The sequence below is a fragment of the Brachionichthys hirsutus genome, unplaced genomic scaffold, assembly GCF_040956055.1.
Source record: "Brachionichthys hirsutus isolate HB-005 unplaced genomic scaffold, CSIRO-AGI_Bhir_v1 contig_1308, whole genome shotgun sequence".
NCBI classification, from domain to species: domain Eukaryota; kingdom Metazoa; phylum Chordata; class Actinopteri; order Lophiiformes; family Brachionichthyidae; genus Brachionichthys; species Brachionichthys hirsutus.
This window is the reverse complement of record NW_027181084.1, coordinates 1-16,000: the sequence shown is the minus strand read 5'-3', so window position 1 is coordinate 16,000 and position 16,000 is coordinate 1. Positions and strand designations below refer to the sequence as shown.

The 16,000-nt window shown below is 44.8% G+C and overlaps 1 pseudogene; it reads right to left on the bottom strand.

The window, feature by feature from the left end:
- Positions 1 to 15,402: 15,402 nt before the first annotated feature.
- LOC137917249 (insulinoma-associated protein 2-like) lies at positions 15,403 to 15,978 on the bottom strand (annotated as a pseudogene).
- Between the last annotated feature and the right edge of the window lie 22 nt (positions 15,979 to 16,000).

Sequence of the window (16,000 nt, the reverse complement as noted above, 5' to 3'; positions counted from 1 at the left end):
CATCATCAGTCTTCAGATCCGTCTTAGTCTTGTTGTACCTTTCATTTATTTTTGCTGCTGTCTTGCACCACTCTTGTTCTTTTTCTGCACCTTTAATTCTGTCTCTGTATTTTCCGTTTCTTCTACCATATTGTCAGATTTCTTTACTTTTCAGTTTCCGTCCAGTTTTTATGTCCCCACTAAAGGGGGCATTGTCAATATCATATGCAAATGAGTTTAACCTCTACATTTTTAAAGCTGTTTGCCTTTGGAATGTCCCAAGTGGTTTTTGAGCTGAGATTTTTTTTTACCCAACTCATTTGGAATTTGTTCTTAATGTCAAATTCAAAATAGTGTATATTTACTAAAATGTATTGTGTTCAGTTTAGTAAATGTAGTGAAACGTTTAACAAATCATTTTTAGAAGTGCATTATGACTCATTTCTATTAGGTAGCATCCCGACCTTGTCTAGAATCAGAACGATGATGATCATTCTAATAATGTGTTAGTATGCGGGCGGCACGGTGGCGTAGTGGTTAGCGCTGGCGCAAGAAGGTTCAAATCCTATCTGAGTGGAGTTTGTATGTTCTCCAAAAACATGTGATTTAGGTGAGGTGTAACAAACTCCACGTGACCCACAAAGCGGATCAATGCTAGTGTGTAAAACATGTTGATTTTTTAAGCTGCAGTTCATCTGAAACTAAGTTTATCCAGTGTCTGATCGGGTATCATATCTACTGAATTAAAAATATATTAAAATGATCCAGATGACAGAGAGGGGATGAAGGCTGGCAGGGCAAAGTGTTTCATTGGGTAACTGGCATGTTTCTCTTCTTTCTTTTTGTGTCTCTCCATCGCTGTCTGTCTTCCTCCCTCCCTCCATCCCTCTCTCTTTCTCCTGGCCCCCAGGGCAGTCCATCTGCCTTCTCTCTCTCTCTCTCTGATCTTTCATTCACCATGACTAGAGCCATCCAGCAGCAGACAGTGCCAGGCTGCTGGAGCAGCTGTTTGTAAGCACAGCTCTATCGCACATATCAGTTCACTGCAGTGAGAACAGCAATCCAACTCCCCCCCCCCCCCCCCCTCTCCAAAAAAAAGACACGTACTGTTCTCACCTTAAAGCCTATGCATTTTAGTTTATGTGAAGTGTTCAGTCCATCTCAGTGTAAATACACGTGATGTGTAGTATTTATATGACTCGTGACCTGCTCTTTCAGTCGTTCTCCACCACAGCCTCAACGGGGTCCTTCAACCCTCCAAAGGCCCTCAATCTATTCTGCGTCTGCAGAGGACCTGATCAGCATTGTCTGTCAGACCGGAGCGGTTTATCGCTGCAGTGAAGGTATTTATCTGAGGGCACCTGTTTTGATGCGTCCTGCAGACGTCTGTCGCCGGCTCCTCCATCTTTGTGCCGTTGATCAGAAGGTGATTGACTTCACACCAGCTGATGGCGTCCTGGTACTCCAGCTCATTCCCCTCTGGTACTGGTACACACCCGACCGTGGCTGGATCATCAGATAACTTCGAGCAGTGACAGTTTCCTTCTCCGTCCAGCTTTGCATGAGCAGTGATGGTTGTATAATGTTGAAGTAAAACAGAACAGAAACCCAGCGTCTCTGGGGTCAGCCAATATTGGTATTATGGAAACGCTGGAGTGTTTAGGGAGGCAGTGTTTCGCTGCCGACACAAAACCTCATGCTGTCCTGAGAGCAGTGAGTGAAAGGCGTGATAATCATGAGTCAACTAAAAATATCTGACAGTTAAAACTCAGTTTTTGGGTTTTCTGGTGTGTGTGTGTGTGTGTGCGCGCGCATGCAGGCATGCTCCTGGGTGATTGTGCTTCTGGTGAACAATGTTGGAGAGACATTAAGCTGTTCCACACACAGCCTGTGTCTGCATTCGTATTTGTGTGAATGAATTTTCCGTCGCGTGTGTTTACGTTGTGTTTCTGCCGCGTGTGTCTGCATATATTTAACTTTCAGGATTATAGCTCGCGTGGGGGGGGGGGGGGGGGGCGACACACACACTCTTGTAGTAGTTGATTGGCAGAGATAGCTGCACCCAGGCTGGGGTCAGCATATGGCTCCATGTGATAGCGATGCAGTGTTTGTGTGTGTTCTCTCTGTATATGTGTTACCCGCCTGTCTTTCTGTCTTTCACACTCCGTTCCCAATGAAATGATGGCAGCTCTGGGCATGTAGTGCTATTATCCCCCATATCCACACACACACACACACACACACACACACACACACTTACCAAGAGCAGCCAAACACCTAGCGGCCTGCCTGCCTGCCTTCTCTTTGCCAGCTCCCACAATAGAGCCTATTGTCCCAGTGAGGCTACAATCTGCTGTGTGTGACAAGGGGTGTGTGTGTGTGTGTGTGTGTGTGTGTGTTCCTCGGCATGATGGATAGGTGAGGGCAAAACCCTACAAATTGAAGGCATTTTGTTATTGCTGATGCTGAAATGGGGTCATGTTATCTTTAACTTCCCCCCCGAGCGCCGCTAACACTTAGCCATGGGAGGACTTTGACGTAAAAGAAAGCTGCACCGTCTGGGTGTATCCTGCTGCGTTTGTTGCCATTAGTATTGATAATGCATGTGCGGTGAAATGGAATTCTTCAGTTAATCGCGTTAATTGCGATTAATGAATTACAGACACCCCCCCCCCCCATCCCGCTATGAGCAAGTCTGCGACCGACGAGCTGACAAACGTACCTGCCAGGTGGCTAGCGATGACCTGCAGGCCGATAAACATGGTGGAAGACGAGGGGTTAACGGGAGGCGGTGCAAACGGCGTCCAGTGACCCGTCAGACAAGCCTCCGTGCAAGTGATGACCAAAATCAGAAAGATGCACGGCGGAGAAAAGAAGAACAAATACATTCTGCAAATACAGCAGAATGTAAATAGAATTTCCCTCTGGGATTAATAAAGTTTTCTGATTCAAGTCAAACAATAATATAATTTCTAAAGCTACTATTTTGTTATATATTAATCTTTTGATCTGCCACAATAATGTAATTAATTTAAATTAAAATACCTCAAATAGAGTGCTTTTCTTTGCCATTTTTAGGTGAGATTAAAAAAATAGATTAATTAATTATGATCTGTAATTAATTAATCGCTAAAAAAATGTAATCGCATGACGGCGCTAGTTAAAACATCCTCTTTTAGAATAATTAATTAATTTGATCGCTTTTTCTGTGAGAAACTAAACTCATTTATTTTTTTTCAAATGTGGAGGATCGGATGTATTTCAACAAAGTTAAAACTTTATGCTTTAGGATACAATTATGGTTACGGTAAGTTTTTGTACTGTGGGTTAGGGGTTAGGAAAATAATTTGTGTGTGTGTGTGTATAAATACATGCAGGAGGGAGGAGGTGATGGTGGTTAATTGTTTCCCATCGGGTAGATGGAGGAAATGAAAAGACAAGGGTGAGGAGGAGTCGCAGCTAATCACTCCTGGTGTGTGTGTGTGTGTGTGTGTGTGTGTTTATGAAAATCTGCTTCAAGAAACATAATGAAATCTTAATATATCAGAAAGATAAAATAACATGGAGTATTATTTAGATGTTCCTGATGTTCTGTTTTTTGAAAGTATCTGATTTAGAGTGAACAAAACGTGTTTTTATGAATGTTTGAATGAACATAGACGTACATCGGCACAAAGAGCTGTGCAGACGCATGAGTTGTATCCATCAGTGGCTTTATCAGATCTTGTTGCAGTAGACCCCCCTCTGACTGGTAAACAAGCTAATCTGGTGTGTGTGCGTGTGTGTGCGTGTGTGTGTGTGTGTGTGTGTGTGTGAGTGAGTGAGTGAATGTGAGAATGCACTTTGTTGCTGGGTTTATAAATTTAAGTATTTTCATGCGACAAGATGTTTAAAATTCAAGGTGGGATGTCTCAGATGACCAAAACTACGGCGGAGGGCAGAGCTGGCTCATCAGATCCAACCTGCATCAATTTGGGTCTCAAAAGAAGGAAAGAGAGGGGGGGGGCTGGGCGATCGAAGCGGCAGTAGAGCATATTTAAGCGCTGAGCAAACGGCTCAAGTGTTACTGAACCGTTTCTGACACTGTTTGATTTGTAAAATTAATAACATTCTTAAAGTTTTATTTTTTTTACTAACATTTTGTCTTTGACTCGTCGAAAGTGGGAGAGATGGGCAGCAGATTGCTCTTAACACACGAGGAAATGCTTAACGCATCTCTCCTGTCCATATTAAGGATTCAGCGGTGTGGGGGGTAAACATCGCCCAGCCAGAGCCTGCAGATAAGAACAGGATCCATGTCCTTAATCAGAGAATTATTGTCATGGCGCCTGTGATGTTCACTAACACCCATGTGTGTGTCCCTCGTGATTGTACTGGCAGCTTTAGGGCTCCCCAGCGGTGACGGGGAGGAGGTTGTGTGTCTGCGTGTGAGTGTGTGTGTGTGTCACAGGGTGAAATAGTGGGGTGACAAGGGGCCGATTAATGTATCACGTCACATCAGTTTTCCTCCGGTCTCCGTTTCTGCATCGGGTTAAAGAGCAGATGAATAGAGGTAAATGCAATTGTGATGGTGTGTGTGTGTTTGCGTGCACGTTGGCCTCCAACAATGCAGTACATTAGACCGACCTATCTCTGTCCTCATCTTATGGCGTACGTGGACACACACACACACACACACCCTTAATGAAATCACGAAGCCTCCATATCATTGCTATCACAGAAAGATATAAACCCATTAGCTTGTTCCTCTGGGCTTGAACACACACACACAGTCACACAGTTTTATCATTACACGCTATAAAGCTTTTTCAATTGTATTATCCCTCTGATGTCCTTCTCTCTGTTGTCTGTTCCAATGCCTGGGGTGGAGAGGACAGATAGGGTGTGTGTGTGTGTGTGTGTGTGTGTGTGTACCCGCCCGCTCCCCCCATTTGCGTGTGTGCTAATGATGAGCTAAGCTACAGTGTAATCTGTAATATGATTTTTACTTAACCGTTAAAAATTGATGAAGGTATACGTAACATTTCTTTTTCTTTTTTCATAAAACAAATTGAGATGCTACTGAAGTCAGAGTCAATCGTGAATCCCGGCAAATTTTCTAGAGGATAACATTTACTGAAATGCATTGAGATTAAACAAATTAATAATTGAAGATCTTTTTTTTTAGTAGCCTGCCAGCCTTTCTGTGAACATGAAGTCCGTCAACTTTTGGCAACCATGTGACCTGACGCTGCTCTCTGATTGGTTGCTTCAGATTAAAGTCTTGTTTTCTTCTTTCCCTGTTTTGTTGAGAGGAACACTGTTGAAAACAGAATTTCCCTTCAGGATTGATAAAAGTATTCTGATGCAACTACAGTACCTGCAGTATGTACCGTTGTATTCTGGCCATATTCCAGATATAGACAGACATCCCAGCAGTGGGTCCAACTCCTAATGTACTAACAAGCTCCTGTTCTGCGCCTCTCGCCTCCTCTACTCTTCCAAGCTCCATTAGGCTCAAGTGATTGCAGGAGTCGGACACTGACACAATGAATTGCGCTGCTGGAGAGAAAGAAAAGGCTTTAAATGGGCCGAGGGAGAGAGCTGGAGAAGGCGCCATACTTTACTCTCTCCTCTCTTTTCAGCCATGCACTAGAAAATGAGTTTCTGACTTGACACAAAAGAGCAATTTCACCCAAATTCTCTGTCTGCTTTTTCCCCAGCTCTGCGTTCTCATTTTTCTCCCTCACCAGGACCTTTCCCTCTTTCTCTGTTATAATGTTCCGGCTTTCTTTCATTTTTTTTTCTCCTCTTCAAAAGAGAGATATTTTTCTGCTAATGACTTAATAAGAGGGGCCATCTGAAATTCAATTACAGTAGATTTCATCAGGACGACTGGGATTTCAGAGGGAGGGGTGGAGGCAGAATGCAACCATGGATTCAATACAGGTGTATTTTCTCTGACCTCACTGGGTTCCAGTTGCAGCGCAGGATAAAATACAAATGTGCAAAACATAACATTTGCTAAGTTAAATTCCCAATTCCCAATGAAAAATAAATATGTTTCCCAATATTAGCAGTTATAAAATCCTGAATTGCAATCTAATAGGATGAAAGCGTTAAACCTCATTTCAAATAAACACCTCAAATTGTTTTCAACCTAATGAGTACGCCTAATAAATAAAATCGTGCTCTATGGGAGGAGAAATGCTGCAAACGTGATGGCAATAAGCGGTTAGAACCAAGAGTTACAAAAACAAGAAAGAAAAGAGCATTTATACAAGTTACAATCCTCTGTAGCCTGCTTCTTAAAGCAATTTCTCAATTGCTCTGTGTGCATCCATATCTCAGGGGCTGTTGTTTGTGACACGGTGCCCACAGGAAGCGGTCCACACTGAGAGGAAGGAGGAGGGAGGGAGGTATTGCAGAAGCAGACAGAGAAGAAGGGATGAAAAGTATTGTGACGTTCCTGTCGTTTATCTCAGCAGTGGGGCTGCGTCTGTTTGATCTAGTTCCTCCTGTGCTTTCTTTCACTTTCCCTGCCCCCCCATAGATTCCCATATTTTCTTCAGATTTACTTTACACTTTGGCCTCTCTTATGGCAGGGTATTTCTATAATGTCTGCATACCTCGCTGCAGTTTTAGAAGATGAATGTTTTATTTGCAGTGATGCATAAATGTTTGTGTTCCTAATTGCGTTACATCCACGCGTTCATTTGATGCAGGGGAGTAAGGAGGCAGGAAAAGGTGAACAGCCAGACCGCAGGCTGTGTGTGACGCTGACGCTCCTCTCTCAGCTCTGTCCAACACGCACACCCCAGCTGGGATTGTCGCCGGCGTGTCCTCCCTCCCGATCTCACCTGCTACCCTTTCATCAGTCGCAAATAAAGAGGAGATAAACATCTGACCGGATTTACACCTAGAACTCCGGGCAGGTCGGTAAGTGGGGGTGAATACATTTTTAAGCCCCCCGTACGACATTGTCTGCTCTTACCTGCAGTTGCAGTCCAGGCATGCTGCAGGGAGCTGCAGGGACCTGTAGCTTCAATGCTAACTGAGCTGCTGCAAAGAGGTTGCAGGAACTCTTGTGGTATGCTGCCCCCTATACTTTCAGAGCTACCTTCAAAACCAGGGTATTATTTCACAAGATACAAGAGGGTTAAAATGTTGTCGTTTTTTTTTTAAATATCCTATAAAATCTGTGGTTGATTTCAGTAAACTGTCATAAAATGCATAATCTGTTCATTGAAGTTCCTTCCTCTGCTTTTCCACGGCCTCCACCCCTTCGTCGCTGCCGTCCCCTTCTCTCTGTAGTTCTGCCTGTCCGGTCTGTCCCTCCACTTTAAAGGAGCCATATTGTTGTTATTATCATTGTCTCTAACTGGATCAGTTACCATTAGACCTGAATCTCCCTCCTTCTGAGGCCCATACACCGGCTCTCTAACTCGATAGCGAACCCACGGGCGCTATTATATATGACTGACCCATTCACAACGCACACACACACACACACACAGATTTCATTCTGGAGATTCATTGGCCTAATCCCATGACACACTCGTACAGGGACTCATGCACTTGCATACACACGTTGAACATGTTCACGGTCTGTCTGCTCAGATCCACACACACACTCTGCTCTCGTTGGAAATCCTTGGTTATTGGCGCTCCCTGAGCAAACGATAATGGCATCGAGAGACGATGGGAGTCTGTGCTGTGTGTCTTCATAGTTGGATGTATGAGTAGAGCAAAGGTAAATGTTGCTCTGTGAGGTTATCTCTTAATACACGGCGTGCTGAAGACCCCGTTTCTGTTGGGTCTGCTGAGGCGTTCCTTTAAATTCATTGATGAAAGTTTTTTTTTTTTGCAGTAGATTCCTTTGGAAGTCAAAGTATAAAAAGTTATAAGCACTATTTTATTTTATTTGGGTCCTTGTTGTATTGTATTCTTGTTTTTCTTCTTTGTGGTGTGTTTTAGTTTTTTTGCTCTATTCTGGTTATTTTGTCTTTTTAGTGTTGCAACAAATTCTTTGATCGTTTGACCTTGACCTTTGGCCTCAGCTATGAGGAGCGAGCCCGGTACCTGGAAACCATCGTACAACACCACCAGGAACCAACCACATTTGAAGATTACGCAGCTCGGGTGTACAGTCCGGCCCCCTGCACACACCTGCCCTCCGATGCAGGTGAGGCGTAACCTTTGTGCTGGGAAGCATCCACTAACAAGGCGAATGTCGGATCCTCAGTGGAAGGCTTTCAGCAAATCAGCGAATAATTCATCTTGGAAACTGTCAAAATTGTCAAATTTGGATTTTTCTGCTGCTTCTAGGATCTTCAGACAAAAGGGGCGTTACGTACAGGACATTTCAGAGAAACTGACTATGATCTGAATACTTGCCTGTCCTTAGCTCTGCTAATAATATGAGACATATGAAGAGAAAGCCTGCATTTGGCCTGAATTTAATTAATTGCATTGATTTTCCTGTACTTTAAAGCTATAGTACAGAGCAAAGGCAACTTGAGGGACACTACTGGGTTTTTTCTCATTTAAGTACTATAGATAAAGATCTTTCCTGTTGGATTGTAAACTGTCCAGCATGTTTTCTTCTGTGGTTTTAATCAGAGATCCCACACACACACACACACACCTTCAGAGTCTTCAGAATATCTCTTGGGGATTAGCTGACATCTGATCAGACAAGCCAAGCAAATACATGGAGCTCATCTTCTCACATATGAGTCTGTCGTGTATCCTGTTACTGTGTGAGGCAGATGCTAATCATTTTGGTCTGTAATGTGTCTGATTGAGGGTAAGTTAATAGCTTCATATGCTCTGACTTGTATGTAATGGGATTATTCAACGAGGTAGTTATTTACAGTCATGAGTGTGATTTGATTTTGTGTTCGTCACACATCAGGGGGCCTCACATTGTTTACTGTCGTCTAAACTTGTGTACTGAACACGCGTTCTCTGACAGCTGCTCCTTTTCTCACCAGCTATTGTGTCAGAAATTATAATAATGCAATAACGATCAACCCGCTTTGAGGCTGAATAACATTTAACACTGTCTGAGACACTATTATTTCTCTCAGATTCAGATTATTAGATGGTCCTCGGGTCGTCTGTGTGCAGAAATGTTTTTCTTTTATTGTGTTGTTCAGCCCCAAATGACGTTTCAGAGCATAGGATTAAAGATGTTTCACGTCATTTCATCCTGTTTGTAATTTATTTATTGTTTCCGAGGTTCTAAATTCCTTCAACAATGTGTTTGAGACCAAAATGATCCTTTTTAATCCTGAGCTCTGAAATAAACTTTTTTCAGATTACTAGAGAGCGCCCTCCTCCCTTATCTGTCACTCTCTATCTCTATCTGTTCTCCCTTTAACAGTGCAATGATTAAACTTTCTTCTCTCTTTTTTTATTTTTCCCCATTTGTTTTCATTTGAGTTACTTTATTGTTTTATATTTTATTTTCCTTCATTTTTTTATTTTATTTATATATTTCTTTTATCCCCCCCCCTCCCTCCTTTAGATCATTTTGTCTCGCTTGCCTATAACTAAAAGGTAAGCCTGGTCACATGATTGACATGACCCGTCCTGATTGGCTCTTCCTACTGACATTTCAGCCTAACCCATGTTGTGCGTTGTCGGTTCTAACCTGCTGGCGTTCTCCTCTCTGTCTCCCACGACTTCGGCCGGTCTGCATGTGTCGATGGTTCTTTCTTCCGTCAAAGGAAGTGTCACTTTCAGCTCCTCTGAGCCTGTCGTTTGGTGTGATCGTCTACATTTTGATCGATTGAGAAGCATTTCTTCTCCTTTTAAATTAAACGTCATTATTCATCTTTTTATTTTGAAACGCGTTTAATACCAATCCGGCTTGATTGATCAGGTTTTAGTCCCAGCGGTCGTCGTAAACCTCAGTTTCCTCTCGGTAGACGTCGTGGTGAGGCGGCAGAAACGGTCGTCCACTCGATTCGCTCGCTCGCTTGTCACTATGTGGTGAAAACGCTTCGTAAACAACAGACGAGCGCGGTCGTGAAGTCGACGACCCCGTGTTTTAATTGCACCCGGAACCCTCGTTTCGTTCTCCGCGTGAGCCTCAAACACGGAAGCCGCTTCACACCAAGCTTCACTCAGTTCAGGGGTGAAGGTGAGACGTTCTTGGAGATTTTTGCTCTCTCATGTGTTCGCTCGCTCTAATCCCCCTATTTGTTCTGTTAACCTGTGATGTCACACTGACCCGGTGAAACCTTCTCGCTCCTCTCTTCCTGGTTCTGATGTGATGTAATGTTGTCTAACTACACGCACACACACACACACACAGTACACAGTAAAACTTTAGAAATGAATACTCTGCTGGAAACACTTTTTCATATCTATTGTAGTTTTAAGACTCCATGTTTGTAGTTCTTCCTGCTTTAGCTCTACATTTCGGGTAAGCATATCGAATGTAGGCCCACACACACGCACAGACATATAATAATGACTTACAACTAACACGTTTTTCTTTCTTTCTTCTCATTTGTTTGCATTGATTAATCTGAAGTTAGTGTGTTAGTGGTAGGATAATATTATGTATAATTATAAGGTGTAATAATAATGTACGGGGGTTTTATACGTGTCAGGTACAGTGTTTTGTCTGGTCTTTTGTCTTGTTTGATGTGTGGCATCATCTTATTTGTTGGTTTTTATCCTTTTCCTTTATTTTTTCTGATCATCCCTCCTGCACCGCTCCCTTTTCCTCGTTCCTTTTCCATTAACCTTAATTTTTCTCCTTCTCTTCTCTTTTGTGATCATCTTTCTCCCCTTTATCTCCTCCTGGCTTGTCTCCGATCCTTTCGGTTCATATTTCCCACTCATTGTTGTATTTTATTTCGTCTCCTCTTTTATTGTTTCCGTTCTCGTTGCATTTTCTCCTCTCCCCTCCGCCATGCTGTTTGCGTTGCCTACTTTTGTTGTTTTCATCTTTCTCCTCTCCTCTTCCTCTTCCCTCCAGAGGAGCATAGTGTTATGTATCTGATGGTCCCTAAACCACTAGACAGGGTGAAAGGAAAGGGTCTGAAGCAGAAGGTTCTCCATGCTGGCTCTGAATGGTATGATCAGTTCCTCTTCCTGGTCTGTCCATCCAGTCCCTGCAGCCACTAGAAACCATTCCACAGTTTACATTTGTAGTCAAGTGTGGACCAGCTTCAAGCTTAGATCTGAGCTTCACATCGACTGATTGAATAGAGATTCAGCCAATGAGAGATAAGATCCGGGGGGGGGGGGGGCGTGGCTTGTCTAACTTCAGCACATCGTTAAATCTTGAATAGCTGTGAAGAACGCGTTTCCTCTGTGGCAGATCCTGAACGGCGGGCGATGAACGCTGATTGTTAACATAAAGTGAACAATTCAACACGTGGCCTGCTGTCGGTCCGTTAGCTGTGTGCTAATCACACAGGAGGTCGGCTGGAATCGTTAGCGCCTCAGCCAGGATGGTGGTTTCTGGAGAACAGACCCTGCATAGAAGAGCCAATGAGAGATTAGAGCTTCATGATGCCCTTCTGTCAGTCCGTCTGTCTGTGGATCTGTGTGTTGGTCTCTGTCTGTCTGTGCATCTGTGTGTTTAAGGGGTCTGACTTGGTAGAACTTCTTAGGCATGTTGTAATTTTCTTGTTGTCCCTTCATCCTATTATGCCCCCCCATTCCCCTCCTCTCCTTTATTCCTACCTCCCCCCCCGTCCCTCCTCGCTCCTCCCACCCTTCTTCTCCTCCTCAGGCTCCTGCCTCGAGATACTTCGGGGAGAAAGTCCGGCTCTTGGGGAGGCCGGGAGCGACTCGGCATCCCCCATGTCTCCTCGGACTAGCAAGAGCCGCATGTCCATGAAGCTGCGACGCTCTTCCGGATCGGCCAATAAGACTTAATCTCGTCGAACTTATTTGTCAATCATGTCTGACCCAGCAAATAAACGTCCTCAAAAGATCTCCTGAGGAAATTCGGCCGACGGCTGATTTAGTACGATAAATGAATTCTGCTTTCGGTTTAATTCACAGATGATTCGATTTAACGGGAGATTTTATTTTCCCGCGTAATACCATTCTCATTGGACACCTTTTATGTACGTAACCCTTGATCAGAGCCTGGGTTAGACCCTCAAACACACATGCCATATTTGATGGGTTATATCTTTAATAAAAAACCACCATCGAACAAATGCAGCAAAGCAGCGCAGTATTAGTAATGGTCTGTGCCATGTTGAAAATGAACTCGAGTCTCCCCAGAGGACAAAGAGAAATTAAGGCAGAGGCTCTTCGGGCTCTGCATGATAGCATGTATATTTGTACTATAGTCAGTCCATGTGTACAGATACTTTTGATACAAGAGCATTGAATCAAAGCAAATGCATCTGGGTTGCTGCCTAAAGAAAGCAACTTAAAGTCTGTTTCTTGTTTGGATTGCAGTAATAGTCCGGTAGCGATGAGGGCGGATGTCACTTCCTATCCAGTCCTGACGACATCTAAAAAGACGTAAACGTAAGAGAATCCCCAAATCCGGCATGTTGGGATCCAGATAGGGAAACCTAAAAGCTAATCCTGCAGGGAAGCCGTGTGAGAAACGGGACGGCGTGATGGAGGGAGCGTTTGCCTTTGATAATGGTGTGAAAAAACATTTCAGAGAACAAAGAAGACTTTGCTGTCAGAGAGGAAGCACTTGTTATATAACATTTGGTTTAAAATGAGCACTGACATTTATCTGTTTTCCATTTTAGGCTATGATTTGAACCTTCTCTCTCTCTATTATATATATATATATATATACTATACTATATATACACTATAGTATGACTTTAAGAGGTGTATAGTTTTGTTGTGTATATACTGTAATGTGAGAACAGCTACCAAAGCCAAACTGTGGTTTAACCTGAGGCCACATATCTGCTTAGAATAGGGTGACACTACAAGATTTAATGTTTCAAATGTTTTCCTTTTCTTACCCAGTTTTCACTTTGTTTTCCTGGAGTTTAAAGCAAATTTCATTGCACTGCTTTATTTATTTACAGCCAAACAAGGTTTTAGGTCATCCGTTTCCTCATTTTTGATTGTTTGAAGGTGTCTTTTGAGGCTCGATTCATTTTGGGAATTCAGTTTCTGACGAGCGACAGAAGGAAGAAAAACAAAGGAGTAAATAGAAGCTCCCTTTTTTAGCGTTTTCTCTCTCCACGCTTCTTACCTTTAGACTCATCCCTTCCAGTTCTTATTGAAGGGGATCTGCATGTAGACAAAGACTTTGCAGAAACTATATCTTTAACTCCTTAATTTCTACACTCGACTCCATTATAACCGACGAGGCTTCAAAGAAGCTTAAATGATCGAATGGCTTCAGGACGCCTTCCATCCTCCACGGTGGTGCGTTTGCTGCACGTTTCCTCTCTTCCATTTGTTCCCTGATTAACGTGGGAAAACGACGTCTGAAAATACAGATTCATGTTTTTACCTTCTGCTTTACTTGCTTGTAGTTTTTCTTCGCAGCTGTATTTTGTCCTCGGGCCTAATTTTCCGTACTTTATACTTGTACTCCATGGGGGATGATTAACGTTTTAAAAAGTTCTATTTGTCAAGGTCACGTTTCATTTGTGTAACTATTTGAAGTCAGCAGAGTTTTGCAGTGTCCCTTTAAATGACTGCTGTCACAGTTATTGCTGCAGTTGAAGCGTGTAAGTTTCCCTTCTGCACACTGGGACTGATCTGCTCTTAATTCAAGCTGCATCCCAAACTATTTCTGGAGTCGGGACGCTGCTTTCGTGACCGACAGCCCAGCTGTCCGGCTCCATGAATCTGTTTTTGTTCAGTTTAAACCCTCAATAAGCAGTAACCCAAAAAAAAAAAAAGCTCCCCAGAATTAAATTGGCTTCTGGATTTATAGATTTTGATTTTGACCCGACTCTGATATCACGGTTGTCTAAATATGTTTACCCCTTTTCACTGTTGCCATATCAACCACAGAAAATTCCCCTCAGATGTCAAGTCTGTGGACTTTCGATGGTGGTTGAGACTTCCTCCTGGCCGTCTGGGACGAGGCGGATGTAACTACTGACTGTACATACGCATGATTCCAGTTCACCACTGACTGCATGTGTTGATCAGACGCGCTCCTCAAACGCTGTTACCGTCGGGCCTGTACTATGTAAAATGTGTAATGTCTCCTTTGGACACTGATTGATGTTGGAGTTTGACAATAAATGTGGTTCGTGCCACCGACCGCTGGTTGTGATGCAATACGGGACTCAGTAATTATACTGTACTAACATTTATTGACCATTTAGAACAAATGTCACATTCAAACATATCAAAATAGGACTGTACAGGCTTCGTGAATACACAGATGAATCTTCATGAAGGATTTTAGCAAATATTTCAACAGTAATTTATAATCAAGACAGAGGACTTTACTAGCAGTACTAACAAATGTTCCTTTTTCTGTGTGAAAATATTTTAGAGCAGACGTTTATTGGCATGTTGACTATAAAAGGCATATTACGGTCAATCTGACTGAGTCTTTATACTTGATTTTTTATTAAGTTTACATTAAATTCTTTTTTTTTAACCGAGTTGGGCCGTTGATTCTGGCTCCAGTTCTCCTCTTGCTAGATGTAATTATATATTGTACCATTATGTAATGTAACACACTGTACTCCTCATAGCCTTACCTTAAACACAAAAGGATTTGAGCATGGATTTTAATGTTTGTCACAAAACTGATTCTATCTCGGTGCTGCGATCTGGAGCAGCTTCACCTGCCGGTTCTCGGTGCTGCGATCTGGAGCAGCTTCACCTGCCGGTTCTCGGTGCTGCGATCTGGAGCAGCTTCACCCGCCGGTTCTCGGTGCTGCGATCTGGAGCGGCTTCGCCTGCCGGTTCTCGGTGCTGCGATCTGGAGCAGCTTCACCTGCCGGTTCTCGGTGCTGCGATCTGGAGCGGCTTCGCCTGCCGGTTCTCGGTGCTGCGATCTGGAGCAGCTTCGCCTGCCGGTTCTCGGTGCTGTGATCTGGAGCAGCTTCACCTGCCGGTTCTCGGTGCTGCGATCTGAAGCAGCTTCACCTGCCGGTTCTCGGTGCTGCGATCTGGAGCGGCTTTGCCTGCCGGTTCTCGGTGCTGTGATCTGGAGCAGCTTCACTGCTGGGTGCTGTGATCTGGAGCAGCTTCACCTGCCGGTTCTCGGTGCTGTGATCTGGAGCAGCTTCACCTGCCGGTTCTCGGTGCTGCGATCTGAAGCAGCTTCACCTGCCGGTTCTCGGTGCTGCGATCTGGAGCGGCTTTGCCTGCCGGTTCTCGGTGCTGTGATCTGGAGCAGCTTCACCTGCCGGTTCTCGGTGCTGTGATCTGGAGCAGCTTCACCTGCCGGTTCTCGGTGCTGCGATCTGGAGCAGCTTCACCTGCCGGTTCTCGGTGCTGTGATCTGGAGATCTATGAGACCTCCTGCGGATCCTCTGGAGCCCCGCGGCCGCTGTCCTCTCCTTACCCGTGAAACACGTCTGGTCTGAGTCCCCCCCCCAGCGCCCCCTGCAGCAGCTCGTCCCTCATCGCGTGCCACAGGCGGTGCTTGTCCCTGATTTCTACCGACGGGAAGCGCGCGCCGCACAGGTGGCACGGGAACACCTGGCCGTACGGTGGCGGCGGCGACGCCTCGTGCGCGGTCAGGTGTTTCTTCAGGTAGGCGTGCCGGCGGAATCTCTTCCCGCAGTACCGGCACTCGAAGACCTGCTCCTCCGCAGGGAGCGAATGGACGAACGGGAGCGGGAGCGGCGGCGGCGGCTCTGCGCGCTCCTCCGGGCTGCGTGGATCTAAGCAGCTTCCTACGGGGCTCCTGAAAGGCAGCGCGGGGTCGCAGCGGGGGGGCCCGGGGCTGTCCCTGTCCGGGCTGTCTCCGGACCGGCCGTGGAGCAGCAGCGCGGGGGCGCGCCTGCCGTGGGAGCTGTCCGGCGCCTCGTGGTGCTGATTGACGCGCCGGAGCTCGTTCTCTTTGCCCTCCGTCTCCTTTAACGGCGGACTCCTGGCCGTGGAC